Source organism: Corvus cornix, chromosome 20 (genome assembly GCF_000738735.6).
Source record: "Corvus cornix cornix isolate S_Up_H32 chromosome 20, ASM73873v5, whole genome shotgun sequence".
NCBI lineage: Eukaryota > Metazoa > Chordata > Aves > Passeriformes > Corvidae > Corvus > Corvus cornix.
The window spans coordinates 9,178,209-9,202,714 of record NC_046349.1 but is presented as its reverse complement, the minus strand read 5'-3'; the positions used below and the strand labels follow the sequence as shown (position 1 = coordinate 9,202,714).

General features: G+C 44.0%; 1 long non-coding RNA gene across 1 annotated transcript in view; it reads right to left on the bottom strand.

Annotated features, from left to right (window-relative positions):
• The window catches only part of LOC109144312, a 32,820-nt gene extending 8,698 nt beyond the window's left edge, over positions 1–24,122 (bottom strand). Inside the window, exons 1-3 of the long non-coding RNA XR_002044997.3 lie at positions 23,966–24,122; positions 2,602–2,744; positions 1,002–1,203 (exon numbers count right to left, since the gene is read on the bottom strand). This is a non-coding gene — a long non-coding RNA (uncharacterized LOC109144312). The remainder of the gene's footprint in view (positions 1–1,001; positions 1,204–2,601; positions 2,745–23,965) is intronic.
• Between the last annotated feature and the right edge of the window lie 384 nt (positions 24,123–24,506).

Here is a 24,506-nt window from a genome sequence, read left to right as displayed (position 1 = left end):
GCTTCCCTTCTCCTGGCAAGAAATCTTTTTGGAAAATCTTGAAGGGAGCTGCTGCAGGAAGGGGGTGCATTTTGAACAGGTCCCCACAGGCAGAAGGGCTCGTAGGACCCTTCTTCAGCTTTGGTGAGAGTTGGGAGCCAAATCCTTCTCTTCTGCTGCATCCTTCTGTCTGGGGCTGTGCTTCACCTTTGCAGCAGCTGGTCCAGTCCAAGGCAGCAACGCACTAGAGCCATTTTCCACAAAATTTGTCTTTCAACAGAAGCAGCAGGCCACGTTACACAACAAGATGCCTCCATCCCAGCTCTTCTCCACGCCCCTCTTCCCACAGTTCACATCCAGGCAAAGCTCCTAAGAGCCTGCAAGATTCTCCCAAGGGCAAAACTGGTGGCAAAACCAGACAAACTGGCATCAGCTGGGAAATGGTGAATTTCTGAGCACAGTGATGGGACAAAGGAGTCTAGAATCCCACCTTGCTCTTTGTACCAGGCTCTGTGGCTTTCTCTTTGACTGAACCCCACCTTCCTAGGGTGGAACTGGGGAACTGTTCTAGATTATCTGAGTGCTTCAGGCTCCGAAGAATATGCAGAGAGAGGTCAAACTGTATTGACAGGCTGTCTAGGAGGAAATGCTGGTTTAATATTGGCAAGAAAAGACTACTGCATATTTAAAAGGAGCCTCTTCTTCCAGGAAATGTGGTCTTGTTTCAGTTCCCTTTCTGCTGAACATGGGTGGTAGCTTTTATCACCCATGATTTCATTGCAGGCCACAGAATGATGGATTTTTCTGGCAGAACTATATGCTCACACTTTTGAGTGCAAATTTTCATAATTCACTTAAAAAGAAAAGCTCACATTATCAGTGAGAAAAGACTAAAAGCACAGAAAATTGAAAAAAAACTGCACCAGAAGTGCCTTGTGATGAAGGAAAGTGCAACAGCAACAACAGTATGAACTCTGGGGTGTTGCTTTGCTTGTTTTTCCCCCCAAACTCCCATAACTCACCCATCCCACTGGAAAAAATACGCCCTTTCTTGACGCATCAGCAAGAAGGGCCTTTCCATGGTCTCTGTCTCTTCCTGTCAATGATGTACCAGAAGGCACCAACACTTGGAGGACGTGAAGAAACATACAGTTCTTTCCCCTCCTGTTGCTAGGATTCACAGCTCTACCCCACGACTTTCCGGGGCTTCAGCTCCTATTTTGGCTGTAGGGAAAAAGAAAGAAACCTTGTTGCTTCCAGGCTTTCTGCAGAAGGCTTGAGCAACTCCAGTGCCAACCCTTATAATATTGCTACAGTCAGACATAAAATCTTAATGCACAATAGTGCCTTGGATCTCACATTCTTCTGAAAAAGGTGAGTCCCCAGTAGTAAATGAAATATTAAACATTATTAAATATGAAACAGCTAAACCTGGATTCCATTAAAATGAATCTTTCATGGTTTTCCTGGTTTCTTTTTCCCATTCCTTTTTTTTTTCCCCAGGGACCGCAGCGATCTCATGAGCTTTTATGTGTCCTTTTAAAGGCAGAAAAATCACAGATAATTTAAGTGTATTCTATTCAGATTTATTTTAGCCAGAAAACAAATCAAGGCAGTGAAACTCTCACTTGGTCGCGTCTCTCTGACTGAACTATTCAGCAGTCAATATCAAAGGCTCACCTAAAGATACTCTTGTAATGCCTGCTGACATGTGCCACCTATTTAGAAATCTTGTACCCAGTTACACACTCTACTTTCATTTAGAATGGCTTTAATCTTCCACCATACACTAAAAAAACACGCTCTTATTACATAGGATGCATTTTGAGCTGGTTTTGCTGCTCCTGCAGGTTTTCTGGGAGTTAAACTCTGTCTGAGGTGAGTGCCCACATGGGAGCTGGCAGCTGGGCATCAAAGAGAATGTCTGGGAGAAAAAATCTGGGATTTTACAGAGCCGCCCTTAGATTGGCTGATGACACAAACTTGACTGAGAGTGTGACTGCACTGGTAGCACAGGGCAGTCAACAGGACAAGCCAGGACTCAATATCATCACTGTATTTCATGACTGTAGTATCTGCACCTCAAAATTTGTAAATATATGGCAATCTGTGAATCTCTGGTGCTGGAGCAAACCAAAGGTATGTCCTTCTCATGACATGTATGTATGTCCTTGCTTTCAGAATTTAAGCCCTTTCTGCTATTATTAACTTCCGTATTTGAAAAGGGTTGGTAGAAATTTTGAGAAGAGGATGGGAAAAAGAGCTCTTGGTCTTGCTAAGAGGATGCCAGAGCCTGAATCTGTGTGAGAGCATTCCCTGGCTCTGGCTGGGAGACTGCTGGATCAGGCTGGGTCTGGTGGGAGGTTGCATCTCCAGCGCACACCTTAATTCTTGACTTGCTGCTGCAAAACATGCATGAATTAATCTGCAGACACATTTCTGGACTGGAAGGCAATAAGTACTAAGAAAGACAACTTAAAATGGCAAGGAAGGTAGAAGGCCATTAATTATTCATGACTACTGTTCCATTTTGTGCAAAAAGCCTTTCTGCCTTGCTTTCCATTTTGCTTTGCTTGGGTCACTTCTGAGGCCCAGCAAAGGAGATTTAAATGGACTCCCCACCTCAGGAGCTCATGCTGATGGTTCCCTTGCACCCAGCTGGGTTTTGCATCTCTCCCTCCAGGAATTCAGCAGAGTGGGGTCCTGCAGCAAAGTGGGAAAATCCACACTCTGCCCTGGTTCAGAGTGTGCCATTTTTCAGATTTCTGAAAAAAAAAAAAAGAAAAAAAAAAAAGAACAGTAAATGGTACAAGGTTATTTTCTGTATTTAAATACGCTAATATTTTCTTTTTGGTGTGGTTCTGCATCAGCTGAGATGGCAAGAGCATCCTACCAGCAATGGCCTTCTGGCAGCCTGACCAGAACATACGCTCTTGGTCTGGTTTTGTGAGGGCTTTTTTTGCTTTTTTCTGGCCTGACACCCTTGGAATAGAGAGCAGCGACTCCAAACTGCATTATTTATTTATTTTAATGAACTGCCTTTGGCCAGCTCATGTTTGCACCACAAAGATTTCAGATTGCCTCAGAGCACCAGAAAACATGCTGCAAACTGCTATGAAGCTGAGACACGAACATGTCAAATAAGTGATCCACATGGGAGTAGATAGACATGACATTTAGTAATCATCTTTCTTGGACAAAATGGGGCATTGCTGTCACTTTAAGTAAATCTCAGTCAAATTTCTGGCATTTTACCATAGGGGAAGCAGAAGGCATAATAGTAAATTTCTCTTTAAAAAATATAAAAGATCAACCTTGGGAAAAAAATATGGTTGCCACAATTTAAGGTGCAATACCTCATCCTAGCTCGGCCAGCCGTTTCCTGGCTGCTGATATCAATATGTCACTCCTAATGTTTACTGATGTTCACTTTATAAATTACTTTTCCTCACTGTCAGAGTATCTGTCACTGGCTTCTCTTCCCCCTCTTTGCCTCTCATCCCCTTTAATAAAGATTAATATCTTTGAGGTTAAGTAAAAAGATCACATACTACGTAAATCACACACATAGGTCTGATATTTAAAAAAAAGATGAACATGTAATTGCTGAGATTATGTGAGCAAATTGGGTAATTCCTGGCCTAAATGAACAGAGTTGGCTTTTGTGGGATCAGTTAATCTAAGTGCACATTCAAATAAAGAGTATTTTGTGCAGGCATTTGAGCTTCTGAAGGTTCCACTGTTGAAGAAGTGTAGATGTTCAAAGCAAAAATTGGTGAGTTTAACTTCTACAGCTTCTCTGAAGTTTCAATATGTTTAAAAGACATGCAGAATGGGGATTCTCTAAAAATGTGGCGCACTGGCTTTCCATATTTATAGTCCACCAGTGACTTCTATATTAAATGGTTTCAGTCTATGAGTCCAAACAAGATTTTTCAACCTGTCACTCCTGCAGCTCAGCCTGGTACATGAAATGCTAAACATGTTCAGGGTGCTTTGTACATCTTCCTTGACAAACACCTGCAGTAATGACTCCAGAATGAATATTTAGCTGGCAATTTTATGGATGAAGCACAAACCAGTTATTTTGGCTTTGCAATGCTAAGAGCAGTGAACGTGCACTTGGTTTTTAAACTGCAAGATGTAGCTTGGAAGACACAGTGAAGGAGATGATGGACCCTTCATATAAACTATGATCCAAGTAAGGTTTGCCTGGCTAGGAACTGCAGGATTAGACCAAAACATAGGATCATACCTATGTACCAAAACCTACAAGATCAGAATAAAACAGCTGCTGTAGAGGTCAAACTTAGGCTCATTTTTCTGACCACTGCCTTTGCTGTGCATGTAGGACAATTTTGTGGTAAGGGTGGAAGATACAGATTCATGGTCCAATGCAGACACTTCCTGCAGACTTCCCAGCCAGGCTCCATGGGGCAGACCTAATAAAGCAGGCAACATCTCAAAAGGGATTTCAGCCCTTCTTCCTGATCTATTAACCTGAAGTTCTTCCCTTTTTGGCACTCCAGCTTTGGTGTTTGAGCTCTCTGATACCCTCAGCAGTAATTCTGCATATCCTCAGATTTACAGCAGTTCTGGTGTGGCCGAGCCACTCAGTTTGTGGTTTGTACATCTGACCCATTGGGAATTTGCACACAAAGGCTCTTCTGCTCTCTTCCAGGCACTGGAATTTCTCTGAAAGTGGTGGAGACTGAGCACAGGACACTGGAGATCCAGGTCTTGTGTTGTCTGGGGGGCCCCAGACCCACCTTGTTGCACAGGGCAGCATCTTCTTTTCTGCACTGTGGGTGTTTTGCATTTTGCATGGTTGTGTGTGGAGGTGATCTGGCTCCTCTCCATCTTGCCCCTTTGAGAAGCATCCCTGGAAATGGAGAAAACCCTGAGTTCATGCTGGATCAGGAATGGAGCATGAAAAGGGTTGCAGCTTTGATGAAGACACTTCCTTAGGAGTGGAGCATTTTGGTTGTGTTTTGTTTTTTATCCAGAAGCAGTTTGACATAAATTGTTGGATTTAACCCCTAAACTCTGAGTAAAACCCAACTCCAGATGTCAAAGGTGACATCCCTGTCAGTGCCCAAACCACAGCCTCCTCTTTGAGCAGGTACATTTTGCTGTGTTGTGAACTCCAGTTCAGGGAGAACTGCAGTTCCTGGGTCTGCAGGGATGGGACAGTTTGAGAGGCAGATCTCATGCAAAGGACACTGATGGTGCTCTTTAGATTCACACAAAACCTTCCAGCTATTGGCAAGCTACAAAAAAAGAGTTGGTACCAAAAGCCAGTTCCTGAAGGGAGAATTGTGTGTGTTATTCCTCTCCAGTGCACCGACAAAACTAATGTGCTCAGAAGATGACTCTGAAACTGCCTTTTGTTGTATTTTGTAGGATTTTCTATTTGCAATAACTACCGTGTGATTTTATTTCTAGGAACTAGATTATTTTACAATAAAGGCAAAGAACCTCCAATCATTTTAGCAAGCAAAGAAAAAACACCTCTAAACGTTCCAAGAATATTACAAAACATCCTAAAACCAACTTAGTTTTCACTCACATGATTGATATGTGCACTATTTTACTGCACAACACTGTTTTTCTTACACAGAATTGTTTCTTTCAACTATAGCTAACTTGATTCTCTGTGTAGCAGGATCTGAGGCCAGTAAACCATGAAGAAATTTTACACTGCAGACTGCAGCAAGCAGAGGTCTCTCTAGTGAAGGCATTATTTTACAAAATGATGGATGTGCATATTTATTTGCTCTGTGACTTCCACGTCAGGTTTGTCATATTTCCTCAAATTACTAGTTAAACCAAGGTTTTGAGTTTTGTTTTGTTTTTGTTTCTGCTGAAGCCTGAAGGCTCAATATACCTTATAAAAATCAAGCTGTAATTTATCTGCTCCATAGATCATGTGTAACAATAATCACTCTGGAGTCTGTGCTGGGTTTGGATGTCTGGCTTTGTTGGAAGAGATGTATGAAGTGAACAAAAAGCTTCCTGATTTTCATACTCTGCAATAAACCTGAAATATGGAGAGAAGTGAAACATGTATTTAAATTAAACCGAGGAATCATGACAAAGAAGGAGTACAGAGAAATACACTCACACCCAGACACATATTTCGCAATGACACAGTATTATTTCTCCTACCAGATGGACCTCTACAAGTTCTGTGCACTCCATGTTGCAGACATTCAGCAATCCAGGCAGTGAAACAATTTTCACCCTCAACTTGGACTTACCAGAACAGTGAATTGTTAACTTGCATTTTGCAGGGATAAAAATCTTTGCCAACATGAAAACGTAGGGACCCCCAAAAGGGTTCGTACTCGCAGGCACTGCCTGCAGTGTTTAAGTGCTACTTCACTCGGAATTCACTGCTCAGTGTTACTGCTTATTTCACATACATATGGGTAATTTTGGAAAGGCCACGAGAAAACCTCAGAATCTTTTTCTAGGTGTTTGCAAAAATAATAATAACAACAGGCTAAAATTATTAGCTGACCAACCCCGCCATATACAAACAGAAAACTCACTGAAGATTATCGTAGCTTTAATCCCCTCCACACTCACCCCCACCTCTGGGGAAGGCAGGGAATAATCATAATACATTGAAATATTTTTATTGCCCGGGGTGGGCAGTGCCTCCCACAGCCAAACTGCCTTTTGCAAGGCATTTCTCTCCTTGTTTTGTTTGTCACAACACCGAGAGGATACGTGATTCATGTTGCACCTCCCCGTGTGGGGATGCGGAGCGGGTGCGAGACTGTGCGAGGCGCCTGCCGGGGCCACGCGCGTCCCTCGTCACCGCACGGGTTAATCAGCAGCCAGGCTCTGTCACCGCCGGGGCCCCAAGGAAGCCAAGCACTGGGAAAAGATTTCTGGTCCATTGGCTGTAGGAACACAGAGCTGCAGCAAGGCCCCGGCGTGAGGAAGAGAATGCAATTTTAAAATTAATTAATTCTCTGCGATGAACTTTGTCGGAGAGCTGCAGCCCCGCTCTGGTTGGGGAGGGGGGGTACCTCCTCTGCTCCCCAGACAATGCCATGCCTGGGACTGGGTGGGTAAAACACATCCTGGGAGGCATTTCCAAAAGCCCAGTTTCTGGTCAGTCTGCAGCCTGAGTTACAGGGCAAATCTGATTCTGCCTGCAGCTCCCCAAATTCTCTCTTGTCTTTTTTTTTTAAAAAAACCCTAAATTGCTGTGGCACCGCCATTAAGAGATCCACCAGAAGCCTGGAAGAAGAGATTAGCACATACCAGAGTGACAGGGCTGCTGGGAAGGAGAAAAAATAGACAACATCAGTGCAATGTACCATTAAAAGTATGGAGTGACAGATGACAGTTGGTCTGTGATGGGGTGATTCAGCTAAATGGTAAACAGAAGGGCGAATTCTGATCTCGCTTATGCCAACATAAACCTTGGGCTGCAGAGGAGCTGCTTCGCGTCTCTAGGACCAGAGTGAAGCCCATACAAGCTGTGACTCAGCCAGATAATCTCTGACAACTGTTAGCACCGTGGTAAATATGGCAACGTGGCAGGCTGGAAAAGGGGCTAAAAAAAGTTTTGCTTCCACACTTCCAAAACGAAATGTTTCAGAGGTTTTTTATCTCAGAACGACGTCTAAAATCTTGGTAGCAGTAATAGAAGTGGTTGAGAAATATTGAGGTAAAACATGTTGGGTTTTTTTTTTTCAGGTTGGATGAAATATTTTGACTGAGGCCAAATTAATGAGGTTGCTGAGCCAATGGAGTGAAAAGTCAGTTATCCCCATAAATTCCAGTCCCTCCAGAGTGGACCTGATGGACACTGTGCTCAACCATTAATAGTGATGTGGTGGACAGACACTAACTCATGTCTGCATGAGATACATGAGGAAAGGCTTTTAAAAAGAGGTATTTGCTAAGAGAATGTTGAACATTTGTTTTTGCTTCAAAAACACATTTTCAAAGAGAGGATCCCATCCAAAACATATGTTCCCTCCCTGTGTGGGCAGGCGTGCAAACACTAACGTGGGACCCAGCAAACTGCAAAGGAGAGCATGGAAGCCAAAGCTAAAACTCCCATCTCACTGCTGAGGCTTCCTCGTGATAAAGCTGCTGCTCTCAGGTACTGGCACCAAGAAAAGGGTGGGTTGGGCCTGTCCTGGCTCCTGGATGTCTGAACCCACTTGTCCCTTCACCCATTGGCACCATCTGGCACCACATTGTTTGCATTTGGTAAATGACAATGTAAAAACTATCGGGATGTGAACCTGTGCCACACTGCTGTTCTGATTAAGAGAATAAATTCCCTTCTTTCTTTCCATGGCTTCACTTTGTGAGGTATTGGTATTTTAACTTCAGTCCGCACAGCGCCTTGTTTCACCAGCAAGCTACTGTGGTATCTGCAGAACTGCAAATAAGCCATTTCTCATGGAAAATGTTGAATTTTTCACATTTTAGCTGATCTGAAAGGCACCTATGCACAGAGATATGGAGATCTGAAACACATCATCCTTGGTGGGAACGGCCATGAGAAGGGACTGTCCCATGGGGAGGCCTCTATGGCAGCTGCATCACCCTCCAATGCTTTAGGAAATTTAGCACCACTCAGTGTCATTTAAAATTTGGGGAAAAGTTTTGTTTTCCCCAAATCTTAAATCAAATTGCTTCCTCCTGTGAGCCCGACTCGAGGTAGCAGTGAAAATGGGTCTAGAAAATAAAGCTCTGCACCTTATATAGGAAAGCTACCAGAAATATATGGATTGTGGAATTACTCTTTGCTGAGAAGGGAATTCAGATTTTATTCCTCCTATTGCGTTTTATTTCTTGTGTCATTACAGAATACACAAGCAGATTATTCCCCAGCCACAAAACAGTTGCAGCGAGATGCTGCAGTTGAAAAGAACAAAACAGGCAACAGTTGAACATTCTCAGTTAAGATCATTATGATACTATTAATGGATATTAATTTCTGTTTATTTTACAAATATTGGGAAACTAGTTTTCAAATTCACACCTCACCAAATGCTTTACAACAATGATTTGTTTCATTAATTTTATCAGCTGCATGCCTTGTTTTTTTATAGCATGTTCTTTGCTGAGAGACATTAATCTGATGGAGCATCCTAAGAGCCTGTGCAGAGGATCCAAGCTGATAAATGTTGGTGCACAGGCTGCCCACCACTGTCAGTTTTTCAATTTGCAGTGTAGTTGGGGCACATAATAAATTTCTGGGGGTTTTATTTTTATTTTACAGAAGCCTTGAAATCTTCCTGTGCATATTTTCTCACTGTTTTATCATATATATGAGCCCTCAACATCCAAATGTCAAATTCTGTGTGATATGGGTTAGGTAATAAACCCTATGGCATTATTTTTAGAATACCTATAAAAATAACTAACACAGTTTAAAGTCATGTCTTAGTTAAATATTCAGTGTAGAATTGGTTTCTAGCTGAATTCAGTAGCCACTATTTCTGAGTTTCTCACTAATAAATATAAAATGCTAATGGAAAGTGAACAGGAAAATATTCTGCATATGCTAAATTGACCTTATATTCAAAATGCAAAAATGCTTATGGCACGTGGTTAAAAAAAAATAAAGTGGGTTAATGCTTACACCTGGAGAACAGTGAAGAAGAATAGTGAACTCTAAAGAGAGCAGTGCACACATCATTATTTAAAATATTTTCCTTAGTTTCTCAAGGTTTACAAAATGTCATGGCTTTCTCTAAAATGGCAAGAGCAGAGAGAGGCAGCCAACACTAAATTCTATTTCTGATTTTGATCCAGACTCCTTCTTCCTGCCTGTTTCTGGAGGATGCTCTGGAGCTGAGTGTTGCAGTGTTACCCCAGTGCCCCTGTACCCATCTCAGGGATGGGCAAGTGGCCCAAGGGAGCAGAGTCAGGTCCCTCCAGTGACACCAGCTCCAGGCCAGTCACATCTGGCACACAGATCATGCAACACTCATGTGCCAGGAGTTTTACAGCCCATTTATCAGGGGGTTGCCCACATCCTTACACCTCCCAGGTGATGAACTCCTCCCCAGAAGGAGCAGGAAGCAGGACTGGAGGTCTGCACAACCTTCCTCCGGGTCAGGGCATGCCCTGGGTGAGGGTTTTACAGGCTGAGTGGAATCCCAAGTGGCTTTTGCTCTGCTCTTCCCTGTCAGTCTGCTGTGAATGCTCCCCTGGATGCTGAATTCCTCTGCTGAAAACTGGAGATGGAGCTAAAACTCACGCGCTGGGATTGGACCTCCTGCCACTGCGCTGAATCTGGGGTCTGTCGAGCACTGCCAGTGGTGGAGCAGTGCAGGAATGGCAGTGGGGAAACACTACAACAACAAATGGCTGCTACTGCATTCCCTCCCCTCCCTCCCAGTCCCTGGGCCAAATTTCTTTATTCCTTTCAATGCAACTCAAAACCAATGAAGTCAATAGAAAAACCAGTTAACCAGACCCTGACTCAGCCCTTGGTTTGCTTAATCTCCCGTGCTGTGGAGTTAACCCATGACACACTTTAGTTTACCTTCATGTCTTTCCCCTGAGTAGACAGAGAATCCTATTTTTCATATTTGTTTCCCTGGACCTTGGCCAGCTGAATAGAGGTCAAATACGTCAAGCTGGGTCTAAACTACAGGAAAAAAATGAGCTGCATTTCAACCTTTTTCTCTAGCAGAGTGACAATATAATTCATGTTTATATTCCTGCCTTCACCACCGTCCTGCTGTTTGACCTTGGTGAAGTCACTTCATCTTTTTGGACCTTCATTTCTCCTCCAGCTTGTTCCTTTTGTCTTTAGACTAATATGGGGCAAAAAATAAACAAATATCTACGGGGTAAAACATGGCTTAGGCAGTGCATTGGCAATGTTACGACAAAGTGCTTCCACCTCCTGGACTTGAGGTCCAGGCAGAAGTTATGGAAAATAATACCAGCATAAATTCCAAGCATGGGATAAACATAAAGCAATGTGCTGTCCCCATGCATGCCATGGGTTTTCAGCATTGCCACCCAGATTAGCAGGCAGCTCTCTGGTGCACAGCAGCACCGTGCCCACTAATTCTGCCATGCAGCAGGAAAAGCTGGTTCTGGTGAGACTAGGAGCTGTGCAAATGTGAAATGCCTTCAGCTGAGTGAAACTCCCATTTTTATGGAGATATTTGGCTGCCTTCAGATCTAATTTCAGGATCCAAACTCCCCAATTTCCCCATAAGAATGTGTTCAAACATTGCTTGACTGCTATTCTCCCTTGCTCAGAGCTGGGAAGTCATCACAACTGATGAGGAGTCGTTATAAAGTTGACAATTTGCCCCTTCCCTTTGAAAACCCAATTCTGCAGAGCTTCATTCCTTTCAGCCCACACTGACTCTCATCCAAAGCCTTCCCTGCTGCTCGAAAGAAACCTGAAATTTCCCAACTGCAGGATTAAACTCATCCTCACCCCCTCCAAACAAACAAACAAACAAACAAACGACTAAAGAGGGAAGAAATTATCTCTACAGTAGGGAGATGAATGTAAAGAGCTTATATGTTAATCATTAGCAGAAAAAAAAATCCCAACTGAAGTCAGAAGGAAAGAAAAGAAGAGATAAAGGGGAAATACAGACACTGGAAGGGAAAAAAAGGTGAAAGCAGGAGAAACAAAGTGCCGCTACCAAGAGTGTTGTTTGTCTGCTCTGTTAGAGCGGCCAGAGCCCTGTCCAGACTGGGCGAACAGAATGACTCAACTTCTAAACTCCCGGCAATTCCTGCAGTGCGTCCCCTGGGTCCCAGCTCTCCCACACCCCCTGGGTGGGGGTCACCCTGTGCTCTGCCTGGCAGGAACCCTGAGAGCTGGGAAGGAGGGAGGGAAGGAGAGAGGGAGGGCAACCCAAACCCAGCACCCCCCTGTGCCCTGCGAGCCCGTGATCTCCTTTATATCCATCACTTACTCAGCCATTCCTTTCTCCCCGTGATGACCACTTGCAAAATAAAGGTAAATGTCTTGATATTTATTATTGTATTTTAATTTTTTTTTTTTTTTTTGGTATCCCTGGTCTGGAAGGAGTTAAAGTCATTATCTCCTCGATGTCCACCGCAGCACTCCATCCCCGCTGAGCTCCATCAGAGCTGCCGGGGCAGTGGCAGCGGTGACTTCACCTCCGTGCGTCGCAGCCTCGCGCGGTGCCCAACTGCTGGAGTTTGCTAATTTGTGTGTTTTCACTCGAGGCCTGCTGATTCAATCATTTTAAAGATGCCCATTTCTTCCAAGCCAGGGATTTTATGACTCTAAGGATTAGAAGCTGTTATCCCAACAAACCCTGGAGCTCTATATATTCTGATTTTATGGTAAGCTTCACTAATAAACTGTTTAAAACATATGCTAATTGTGTTTATTGTATTCTTTAATTATCATATGTATCATTAAAGATGTACTATCCCGTTTGGAATCCTAATACCTAATGCCCTCCTTTTATTTATTTATTTTCCTTTTTTTGGTATCATTTCACAGTACTGCATTACCTTAAAAAAAAAGAGGGAGGAATTGGAAATACAGATATATATTTTAACAAGGAAGCTTATTTTCAATTTGCATTGCTTATTTAAAAGTAGAGTCTTTGAATTTAATTTGAAATCTCTCTCATGAAGAAAGGCAGGCAGGGAATGACATAACAAAACATGGCATTTTGTCTCTGTGCATTTTATTCTTTAATTCTTTTTTAAAATACGCCTCCCTATCATCTCCTGTGTTTAGTTTTCTGTTTTCAGACTGCTCAAAATGATAATTTTGAGCCAACCCAGCTGAGTTGGGTTACAAAAGATCAGAATAATTGTCCCCTCATTTTTGTTATATCTCATTATTCTTATCATACATACACACACTCACACACACACCCCAGCGTGTGCATAATAAATAAGGGTGTATTATGTATATGTACATGCACCCATGTATACAAATGTATATTCACACTAATTGTGCTCATTTTTTCCCATTAATGAGGAGTTGTTTTTGCCAAATAGAGTTACCCACCATCCGAGCTGTGTGAGCAATTTTCACTATTTTGAAGCCTGATCTTGATCCTGAAAGCTGTTTTATCCTGTTGCTTTAAAATGAGGGTGCCCCAGCACAATAAAAGCCTGGATTCAGGAAATATTCCCCTCTCCTGACTTGCCCCCAACAGCCAGAACAATGTCCCCCAGCCCTGGTTGCTGTTGATGGCAGTGGCCTGCCCTGATTCCTATACTGCTTTTATTATTTTCATTTTTTTTCCTTTTTCACTTGGGAAAATGAACTGACATCAACATGGGGCATTTTGCTCATTGCTGAAAAAGAAAACAGCAATAAAAAATCCCAGCTTTTTTCAGCTGCGCAAGCCAGGGGAAGGGCAGGAAGACGCATGTGCAGCGAGATCAGTCCGTGGTCATCAATACTGCAGACGAGAATAATAAATATGTGCAGGCACACGACAGAAAAACATGGCCACACTCATTTCTGCACTCATATGCTCCAGCTCAGACCTTTAAGTTCTTTCCCCCCCCTCCATATTTGAGGAACATCCTGGGAAAAACACGATTATCCCAACAGAGGGTTTTGTTTTGATGAAAAGGGATGAAGCTGCTGGGCTGCTTTGCTGCTGACATAGTGGAGGATTTGCTCTCAGGAGTTTATCAATCAGATTTTTTTATTTTACTTGAAGAATGTTTCCTTTAGATACCAGATGTTAATGTCACCTCATGAATGAAACCGCATCTGCAAATTGAATAATGTCATTTGCATTCACTCATTCTAAATAACATTGAAAAGTGGCAATGCTGCATGTGGTGAAAATTTTTTCCAGGCAAAAGAGACTCTGCTTTGGTATCCAAGACATGATAAAACACTGGGATTTGGATTCTTTAATAAACTCATTAAATAAGTGTAGTATTGGGCCAAAAACTTAAAACCCATGTAACTTTGGTTCCTAAATAATGGCAACCCTCAGCCTAAGCATCCACATCACATAATACAGAACCTAATGTCAGGTCAGGTTCTCTTTACAGGGGTGATGGGTGAATTTGGGACAAGCTGCCTGCATAGGTGTTGGCACTTTTCACTTGCTGGGATCCCTGAGGACAGGCTTAATTGTTTGTTTTGTCTTTCTGAAGATGTAACCCGTTGTTGGTTTGACATCCCAGCCACAGGTGTGCTTCAAGCTGCAGGAAGAAATAGCAGATTGTATCCTGTCAAAACAAACCCACTGTGGTTAGAGACATCTCAGCCCATGGCTGATTTTATCCTGAATTCCATGGGTGTAATATTTGGGGTGTTGGTGTGTCTGGGGGGCCCACAGGGAGCACATCCTCCCTGCCTGCACCAGCCCAGCCAGCACAGCTCTGCCCTTGCTGCAGCCCCTGGAAATGATCATTTTGCACAGCCCCACACAAATTAAAGCATCGCCATCTCTCCCTATTATATTAATGGATTTTATGCTACTTTTTAAATTACACTGTTTTCAAACAGGAATACATTTGAATGTCAGACTCTAATACCCAAATATAAATGTCAAGACCTCTGTACTTCTCCGGCATGTAGGAACTAATTTAATCATCTCAGTGAAACGATTTCAGTTCAGACAATCACTTTGTTCGAGTGGAAGGGTTATGAAGAGGGTGCACAGCCACGGGAAAGTGCTTACACACTATTTAGGGCCTTGCTTTTTTTAGAGAAAGAAAACCAAGATGGGCATTTGTGCAAGAGTGGAAATTCCCAGCCCCTGCCCAGCTGATGGCAAAGGAGGTAATTGCACTGCGGGCTCAGAAAAATGATGCGCAGCACCGAGGAATAGCAAATGCTCATTTATTGGAGAAAAGAAGGGGAGGGAGCAGTGATGGAAAATGATTTTTTTCCCCCCTGTGTCTGAAGAATAAAAAGAACCATCTTTTGAAATCCAGGCTGCCTGGTCAGTGAGTGCTGCTAGGCTCCCGAGTGGGTTATCCCATTGGCTGCGCACACGGAAACCACGGACACGGGAGAAAAGCAGCAGCAGTTTTGCATATGGACTGTGGGCCTCCTGCTTCTAAAACTCAGCTTAGACAGCTTCATTCCTCCTTTTTACATATGGCATTTAAAAAAAGGCAAAGGCAGCGCTGGCAGGTTTTATCCAAAGGGTAACTGCTGAACAGGATTGGCAGAAGGAGCTTATGCCCTATGTGGGCCTGCTACCCCCAACATCACAGTACTCCACCATAACTCATGGCTTCTGTCTGTTCTGGGAGGGAGGGAAGTTCCTCCAAAATTTCTGAGGTAGTTCAGATCGGCTCCAGGCCACTGCTGTGCAAAGACTCCCATCAGCAGGCATGCAGTGACTGTATGGGAAAGAGAAAGAAACATCCCAGCTCCTTTCTGGGGTTTCTGGAGGACTGGGGAGGCTTGAGAGGAAGAGGCATAGTCAGAGAAAGATGGGAAAGAGAAAGGGGAAGGGTAGATCAGAGCCTGGAGACATGGGGAAGGGATGGTTAGGGACCCCAGAGTTTATAAATGAAGGACATGCACCAATCCATGTGTGCAAGGAATGTTTGTCCTTTCCCCGGGTGTGCCATCACCTCCTGAGCTGCAGTCCAGCAGCCTGCACGGGAGCGGATCCAGTTCCCGGCGAAGTTGCTGGGAATAAGCACGGATTCAGTGCTGATCGCACTTGCCTGCCTTGAATGTAAAACTTTCAGCCCTAATTCTGTCTTTACAACAAGCAGGATTAAAATCTTTGAACTGAAATAATGTTGCTGCTGTGTCATGCACCCCCGAACAAAACAAGCTGGAGGAATAATCAGGGCTGCAGTCCGTTTTGGAGAGCTTGGGTGAAAGAGGCTTAATTTGTCGTGTTACTTGTTACAATTAGATGCAGTATAGATGATGTCAAGTTATATTAATAGCTCTAAGATTTTCCAAGTGTTGGTACAAAAACTGCCCAGGATTGATAATGAAAACATGCACAGGAGAGCTTTGTAAAACAATCAAAAATCAATCCCATGTGTCAAGCTGAACATATCAACGAGACAGTTTGCAGTCAGAGGGTTTTCTTATGAAGTGCTGTCAACAGTCAATGCTACACTTGTCTGATCCGTCCAGCTCCGCTAAGTGGAAAGATTTCTCTTTATATTAACCCAATAGAAAAGGAAAGGAAAACCAGGAAAATGTAAGCCACGGTAATTCATCTCAAGTATCCTGAAGGACAATTAGCAACAAAGGCTAGCGGTGGTAAGCCTGCTCTTTGGTGGGGTTTGGAGATCCGGGACTGTAATTATTGAGCCATCCCGCTGAATAGCACAATCAATGCTTGATGGCTGCGCCGGTGCGGCGGCTAGGGCTCTTGTGTAAATGAAATGTCAGGCTGGGGGAAAAGGGGCCATTGTGTTTACCCGAGCCTGGATTAGCTTTTAGAGAACAATGAATCTGCAATCGACGCAAGACATTTTAATGGTGTTGTCGGGATCTTTCTTAAAAGGAGGTTGGGGTGATGGAGAGGGAGGGAGAACGGCACTGGCGAGGAGGATGCATTCCACCCGTGCTGTGCAGGTGTGCACACATCCAGCCCCACTTCACGGCTTGTCCCAGCTGGACCGTGGTCCTTGGAGTTGGCAGCAGCCACCCAGGATCAGGGCAGTGGAACCACAGTGCAGTCATGCCAGGCTTCACGACTGGCTGGGCAGGTGACAGGTTTTTGCACCCGGCTACATATCTTTCTGCCCAAAGTGCCTTAAGCCTCCCTCCCCTTGCTCCCTCGAGCATGGGTCTTCTGGATTTATAGCCTCAGGGTTTATCCCTCTCCCTCTATCACAGTATTTTCACTCTTTCTCTCCTTCTCTCTCAAAAATAAGCTTCTCCCCAGAAGCATCAAGCTCAAGCTTTTCAGCCCTCCCCTTAAATTCCTGTCTAACTTCTCACGGACACATCTCTATTCTTGTCATGTCTTACTTCCTTCTTTCACAGCAGAAATATTTATCAAACTGTTCTTCAAACCTGCCAGTAGCTTCACTTCCCCCTTCAGTTTTCCCAGCACTGCTCCTTATATTGCAAAATCGTCCCTTATTCCATGCACTGAATGAATATTCCAGCTTCAGCCATGGATGTTCTGGGAGAGTTTTGTGTGGGCACATGCCCAGAGATGAAGGACAGATTTTTGTGGCCATTCAAAGGTATTTGCTAATCTTCTTTTCTCACCAATTGCAAGTATTCCAATCCTGGAGAGTGTTGCTGGGTGGGAAGGTGACAGGTATCCCAATCTCTTGTTTCCAGCCACATGCTGGAAGAGCAAACCTGCACCGCCAAGGGACATATGAAAATTTCCTTTTTGCCCTTGTGTAGAATGTAATGCTCATCCCTCCAGGAATATCAGGGTAAGTAAATACCTGTGGACTACACATTGCTGTGCTTGTTTTTACTACAGGGTGATGAAGCGAATAAAGCAGCCCTGGCTGTGCTAAGCTTGGAGAAGACAAGTGATGACAGGAATATCCAGAGGTTTTGGGAATGCATTTGCTTTCTTTACTCAGGCTTCATTCAAACACATTTTTGCAGCCAACCTTTTCAGTGTTAATGACATGGTGTCCACCCTACCCAGACCCTGCTGACACTGTGGTGTCTGACTCCTGCCACTAAACCCAGAGAGTTTAGTCCCATTTTCCTTCCTCCAGCCCCAGCACCTGCTCAGCCATGGAGCAAACCAAGGCTGGTGGTCTGTGAAGTGCTCGGGGCAGGCACCGAGTCTCACCCGTAAACCACCACCACACACCTCCTCAGAGGAAGGCAAACTCTGCAGATGTAATTGATTAGTAACTATCAGCTAATTGCAGGGTAATCACATGATTATTTTTGCTTTGCAAACTGAATAGTTGCCATGAGATTGGATAATTGTGCGGGGCAATTTTACACGGAGGCACATACGAATGCAGAGTAAAACCAGTCTCAGGGCTGTGTACAGCAGGCAGGGTGATTTCATTCCTTGCAAGTCCAGTGTGCACATCAGTGCATTGTGCGCTTCTCAAGGCATCTTTGAATCCTGTGCTCTAAAGGAGAACCAAAAGATAAGAAATTGCTCTACCAGCATCACTAGAATGAAATAAAATCCCCAAACTTTTGGCAAGGCAGCATCTTGACAGGTCTGCCAGCCCAAAGGGAAGATGCAATGCTCCTGTCCTTTGAAGGAGGGCTTGGGCTGCTCCTCCAGGAGGAGGAGAGGCGGAGGCAGGGACACACTGCAGGAGCACACTCTGCTTAACCCCAGGAACTTGTTTGCCTGCAGCCCACGTAGGCACCACAGCCACAGCCACACCTGCAAATGAGTGCAAAGCATCTCCCTCTCCTCTCAAGGCCTCGTCACAAAACACAGAGATGGTGGTTGGAATAATTTGTCCTTTTGTAGCTCATTAAAATTTTGGTGTTGTCAGGAGAGTCAATCAAATGCTAGCAATGCAACCCAAATATTTTCCCAGATGGGTTGGACATTGTACCAGTAAGCAATTGAAGAAATTATTTTCTCTGTTGGCAGGGTGATTTCAAAGGCACTGTAGTCTCTGAATGTCTCTTAGATGATTAAATATTTCAAGCCATTTTCAATGTCACTGATTCAGATTAATCAAATATTGAAGAGATGGGGTTAAAGCTGGAAGATGTGTTCTCTTTGGCCTCTCAGTATTGTGGCATCAAACCTGTGGGATAAATATTCCACACAAGAGGCCTGTATATTGCAAGTTTAATGGAAGTATGATTGCTTCTCTTGCCAGGGAATCCTAAAGCTTCCTACATGTCAGGATTCCTGCAAAAAACACTGGAACTACTAAAATAGGACCTACCGGGGAAAAAACTCACATCTCAGTGATTCAGAAAAAATAATGTAAAGAACTGGCATACATCTGAATTAAAAAAATGCCTGTATTAATTTCAGTTTGGTATTACAAGACACATTTCTGTGTGAGCCAAGAGCCAGCAGAACGTACATGGGAATATTTTTAGGCTTTATGTAAGAAAAATTAATATAAGAAACAAATGCCACAAGCACATTCATGGATGTACAGGAGGATGGTTTGGATCCTCAGCTGATGGAAGGAAGCCTCTGTCATCTGTTGCAAGGGAGATACAGGGATTTACCCCAGCTGAGGCTTCAGCTCAGTCTGTGGAAATGCTGTTGATGTCAAGTGGCCAGTGGCCACTGACTGGGAAGGAAGTTGGAGCAGGGAGCCTTTGTCTCTTTGGATTTCTTCAGGAAATAATGAAGGAAACACAATAGAATATATCTGTGAGGCCACAATGCTATCAGAGGGGTTGGGTACAAGAAAAACACCTTGAGGTCCACTCTTGTATTCTGGTATTCACTCCGATGTCCTCAGAAGCTGCCACCGGGAGGCTCTGCCCAAGGCCCCAGATGAACTGAAAAATGTTTCTGTGTGGGAAAAAACCCTCTCAGAATGAGTTACGTTGGTTTTTACAAGGAGCCACATGTGCTCATAGCCTGATTTAAAGAGAAAAACAACAACAAAAAAACCCCAATTCATTGCTGGCAGAAATGTTTTTGGTCCCAGAAGACAATCTATTGGTAATGTTGCATCTGCAATTAATTTTGAGTGAAACAGAAAGCTCACACACACTCACTGATCTGAATTTGGAAGAACAGACACACTCTGCCATCATGTTCATAATGCTCCCTGCTACTCCCACACCAGGCATTTCAGGGTGCACCAGCTCAACTTTCTTAGTTTCCAGGTGTAGTTTTTTGTAACTGGAAAGTATATGTATCATGCAAAGTCTGTTTTTTTTAATATCTCTGGATTTTAAAATCTCAGTGGTTAAACTAAAAACTATGTTAGAAGTAGAAGGGAAATGTTGAAAGCTGAAAGTGAGAAAAAAAAAAGGAGAAAAATCAGGGTCACCTGGTTACAGTCAGACAAAAGCCACATTTCAAAAAATGTACCCTGTAATTTAGTCAAAATGGAAAGGACAGGAAAAAGGTCAATATTGTTTTAAATGAGACTAACAGCTTCCTTTATGTAATGGGTGAGCCCCAGTGTGTTTCCGGATGATTGGCAATTTAGCTGCTCGGGGGAAAAAAAGGTTAAACTTATCAGCACACAAAAGTGCCAGCAATTTATTTCTGTCACTTTCCTACAAATTAACCTATTTTAAGGCATTCTGAACCTCATCAGCAAGCCCAGGTGTGGCTGGGAATGAGGGTCAGCACCAGGCCCACATGCACGGGGAAAACGTGACAGCAGCTCCGGGAGGTGGCAACCACACAAAGGAGCTCTCGAAGATGAATCCCATGAGGAGAGGGATTAAATTTTCAGAAAAGGAAATAAATACTCAACACTCTCCCAAATGAGTGAGGTTTGCTCAGCCCGTGCACTCTGTGGAGCCTGAGGTGGGATGCTCTGCATCCCTGTGCACGCTGGAGAGTGGAAGGGATGGATGCTCCAGGGGGATGAGCTTACAGAGTTCTGCTACATCAAAAGACATTTATGGACCTGCATCCTGCCCTGCCCAACCCCTGGCTTTGAAACTCAGAGAAAAAGGGCAAGCAGAGGAAAACAGAACTCTAACCCCATCCCTTCACAGACCTTTGCTCACCCATCTCCAAACCCTGTGCAGCAGGCTGGGGTTTTTAGGCTGTAATCCCTGGAGTCAACACAGACAGAACACCCTCTCGTGCAGCTACAGTACCAGTCTGTCTGTCTGTCTGTCTGTCTCTCTGTGGTGTTGAAGGCAGTTACAGCTTGATGAACAAACATAAAGCTGGGGTCACACCAGTGGTGACAGTCCCAAGAAGAGGGGTGGCACACAGTGTGTGCTTAGGCACGGAATCTTCCCATCACCTCATATTTTTTTTATTGATCAACCTCCATTTATTTTCCCCATGAGGTTGGCTTGGCTCTATTCCACATCTTTGGCTGGTGGGGTGTCAGGGTGTGGATGAAGTGGGACTGAGGAGGAGGTGGGAGAGAGATGGTCAGCAGCAGAGTTTGGGAAAGGATTGTGAGATCCACGGGATGGGAAAGCTGGAGAAATGGCACAGATGGAGGCAGGGAGAGGTCTGAGTAGGAAGGCAGGCTCAAACCCACCTCTGAGAGCCTCCAAAAGGCACAGATTCCCACAGCAGGGAAGGAATAAAAGCAGAAAAGCAGAATTTTTGTTCATTGGTTTATATTAGAGATATGGACTTTCCTAGAGACACCAGCTTAAAGGAGACCTTTAGCAGTAACATTTTCAAACAACAGTTGGTATTTCCTTTCCATGCTGATTACAGCCTTTCTAAAAGCCCAGGACAGGGCCTCCATTCACTTCATGTGCACCAGGGCTGGACAAGGCTCTACCACACAGCTCTCTGCAATTTCAACAGAAAATAGCATAATTAATTTAAACATAATAGCTACAGTTTTGAAGGGGGCCAACATGAAAGTAGTGGATTGAGGCTCCTACACCATTTGTGGCCAGAAGGTTCCACAGTCCAGAGGTGTGGCGGTGCTGCCCTTCATGGAGAGGTGCTCGGAGCTCTGAAATTCCAGGGTTTTTACCTGGTGCAGCTTCTCAAAGGAGACATTAATGGCTTGGATCTAAATCACTGAGCCTCACAGCTGACAATGCTTCTAGCCAAAGCAGTGGCTCTCCCTTTAAAACACACAGGCTAGATAAAGCAGCATCTTTCAATATCTAGATATTTTTTAGTGTTGATTTTAAATACAAGGATGCTTGACTGACTGTGCTACACCGTGACAAAGCTCTTAATGATTGCTCCAGATACATCCACAGGTGAACCTGCCAGTGAGTTAATCAGCAGAAGAGGCTTGACACAGTGGTATTTTGATCTTTGGGATTTCTGTGAGCGCTTATGGGCCTTTTTTTCCTTCTCTGACTACTAAAATCATCATCATCAGCGGGTTTCCTTCATAACCAGATTGCTTTAGAGCTAAATACTGACCAAGAACAAACTGCTGACCTCAAATTACAGCAAAGACAAGAGTCTTGTAAAACTTACAGGAGTATGATTTCAATTCAGACCATTAAAATATTTCAAATACTTCTGCTTGAACCTTATGGCTTCTTTTCTTGAATACCTGAAATACCTGGTTTAACCTGCTGCAGACATCATTATCTTTGCTATTACCTCTTGTGACACAACTTTTACTCTCATAATTACTCCTATAGATGATCAAGAGAAAAAGTGAAAATATGAGTATTTTCAAGCAGTGGAGGGAGCCTTTAAAATTTCTCTTTTATATCTAACTAGTACAACTTAATTATCTTTCAATAGAAGTTGCATTCACAATTGGAATAAAATATGATGTAAGCAGCATCAGGAGGGACGGGCTGTAAATGTCCAGTAAAGTTTTCAGGGTCAGTTACAGTGCCTGGTGTAAGGAGGTGGTAAATACCAGTTTAGGGAGAAAATTAGGAAGGATTAATTTTCTCTTGCTCTTTCCCCCCTCTGGTATGAGACAGTCAGGCAGCAGCTCATGTTACAAAAACATTAACTTCCAGAGGCCTTTAATAACAGCCTTCAATGAACCTAGAAATGCTAAGAGGGACAATTTTGCAGTCTAGGGTGTTTGAATCAGTAGCTTTTCATATCACAGTTGAGGCATAAATAGCCATTGTATCTGCTGAAATTATTTCGATCAACTTATGTATTCACCAAGTGGTGTCACTACCACCGTTCTCCATCGCAGTGCTGGAGGAGCTAAGATTCGAGGAACTTGACAGGATAATTAAGTATGAAAGCAGACTGGATTTAGCAGGACCCCAGTGAGTCAACAATCCCAATTGTTTCATCATCTCGGCTTTGTGCTGTTCATATCTTATCAGATTAGATAACAATCTGGTATAGCTACGAGTTGAATTACCATGTTGAACTGCACAGTTAGACCACATGAAAAACATCAATATACATTTAAATAATCCCATTTTCAAACTCAGATAAGAAATGGCCAACCTCTACAAATCAAAGGCATATCCTCAGGCTAAAATAAAGAGTGGTCTGATTACCTATTCAGTGATATCAAAGTGCGACAATCAAATGCTATCGCCAATATAATGCAGAGGGCCTTATAGCAGAGCAGCAACATGACGGCCTCCTGACAGCAAATTTCAGAGCTAAAATTCACAGGTGGCAAATTTCAAAGGTAAGGAAAGGATGCAGCCAGGTAGCTCCCACAGAGTGGAAATCTTCCAGTGCCTCAGAGCCTCCTCCTCCTCCTCTACATTCCTCCTTGCAGCGCTCACAGGGCTGATGCTCTCAGCCCGCAGTGCAGAAGCTCAGAGGGTCTGCAGGCAGCAGATCCCCCCTTTTCTTACCTTTCCATCACCCTTCCTGGACACAGAGTCTGTTGCCAGCCCACACACTGTTCCTCTTGCCCTGTCTTCCCAAAATGACCCCTGCTCTCCCAGAAGTCCCATTTGAAAGTCTTTTCCATGGGAGAACCCCCACTGCCACCTGCAAATGCAGGTGGCCACATGTGACCACCTGTGAGGTGGCCAGGCCATGGTACCTGTAGGAGCTTGAAATTGTTTCTAATTTGTACTGGGTTGAGAACAAAATTAAGCTTGGAGAAGTTAAGTTTGAGATGAATATGTGGCCCTTTTAATTACAGTCACATTTTCTGCCAGATCCTGACTCCCCATGAAAGCTGAGCGAAACTCTGCATTAAGAACCCTGTTCTTAATTGAGAATGAAAATCGAACTGAATAAAAATTAAACAGCGATCGATTCTCTTTAAGCACCGCCGGTCATTCCCCTTCCTTCCTCCTTTCCCCACCCCTCACACATTATCCTCTGATCTTTTATGCAGCTATTTGCAAACTAACCATTAGTTGTCAGTCTCCAGCCATGCAGAGCCGGCAGCCGGAGGATCCTGCAGCCGCTCCGGGAGAGAGCTGCACCCGTGGAGCCGCCAGCACCCTGGGAGCAGCATGGAGAGCATACACAAGAACAGGTGTGACCCTCCGGAGCAGGGGAACACTGCCATTAAACAAGGATACCTGGAAACAACCGAGGGATGATCCCAAAACAGAGCTCCTCCATTCCGGCTCTGCTCCCAGCACAAACAACCGGCCAATGTGCGACACAAGCTGAGGAGCCGATTCCCAGAGGTGGCGCTGAAATTGTGGCACCTGTCGTGGCACAGGGGTAGAGGGGGTGACGTGGAATGCTGGGAGAGGCTTCTGCCTTTGGAATTTTATCAGTGGATAGCAGAAAGAGCTGGGGGAGGGCAGGGACATTAGCCATTTTTTCACATTTTTGTCCAATTATTTTCAAAGTTTCTTTTGCTGGAAATACTTTTGATCATGACATTCTCAGACAAAACAGTGAAGGAGCACATATTTCCCATAAATTCCCCATGCCTAGAAGTGCTGGACAGGGCTTTGAACAACCTGGTCTAGTCAAAGGTGTCTCTGCCCATGACAGGGGGGTTGGAATGAGGTGAGACTTAGGTCCTTTCCAACTCAAACCATTATGGATTCTATGAAAACAGCCCGCTACATTTTATATATTTTCCTAAACTGGAGAACTCCCATCTGG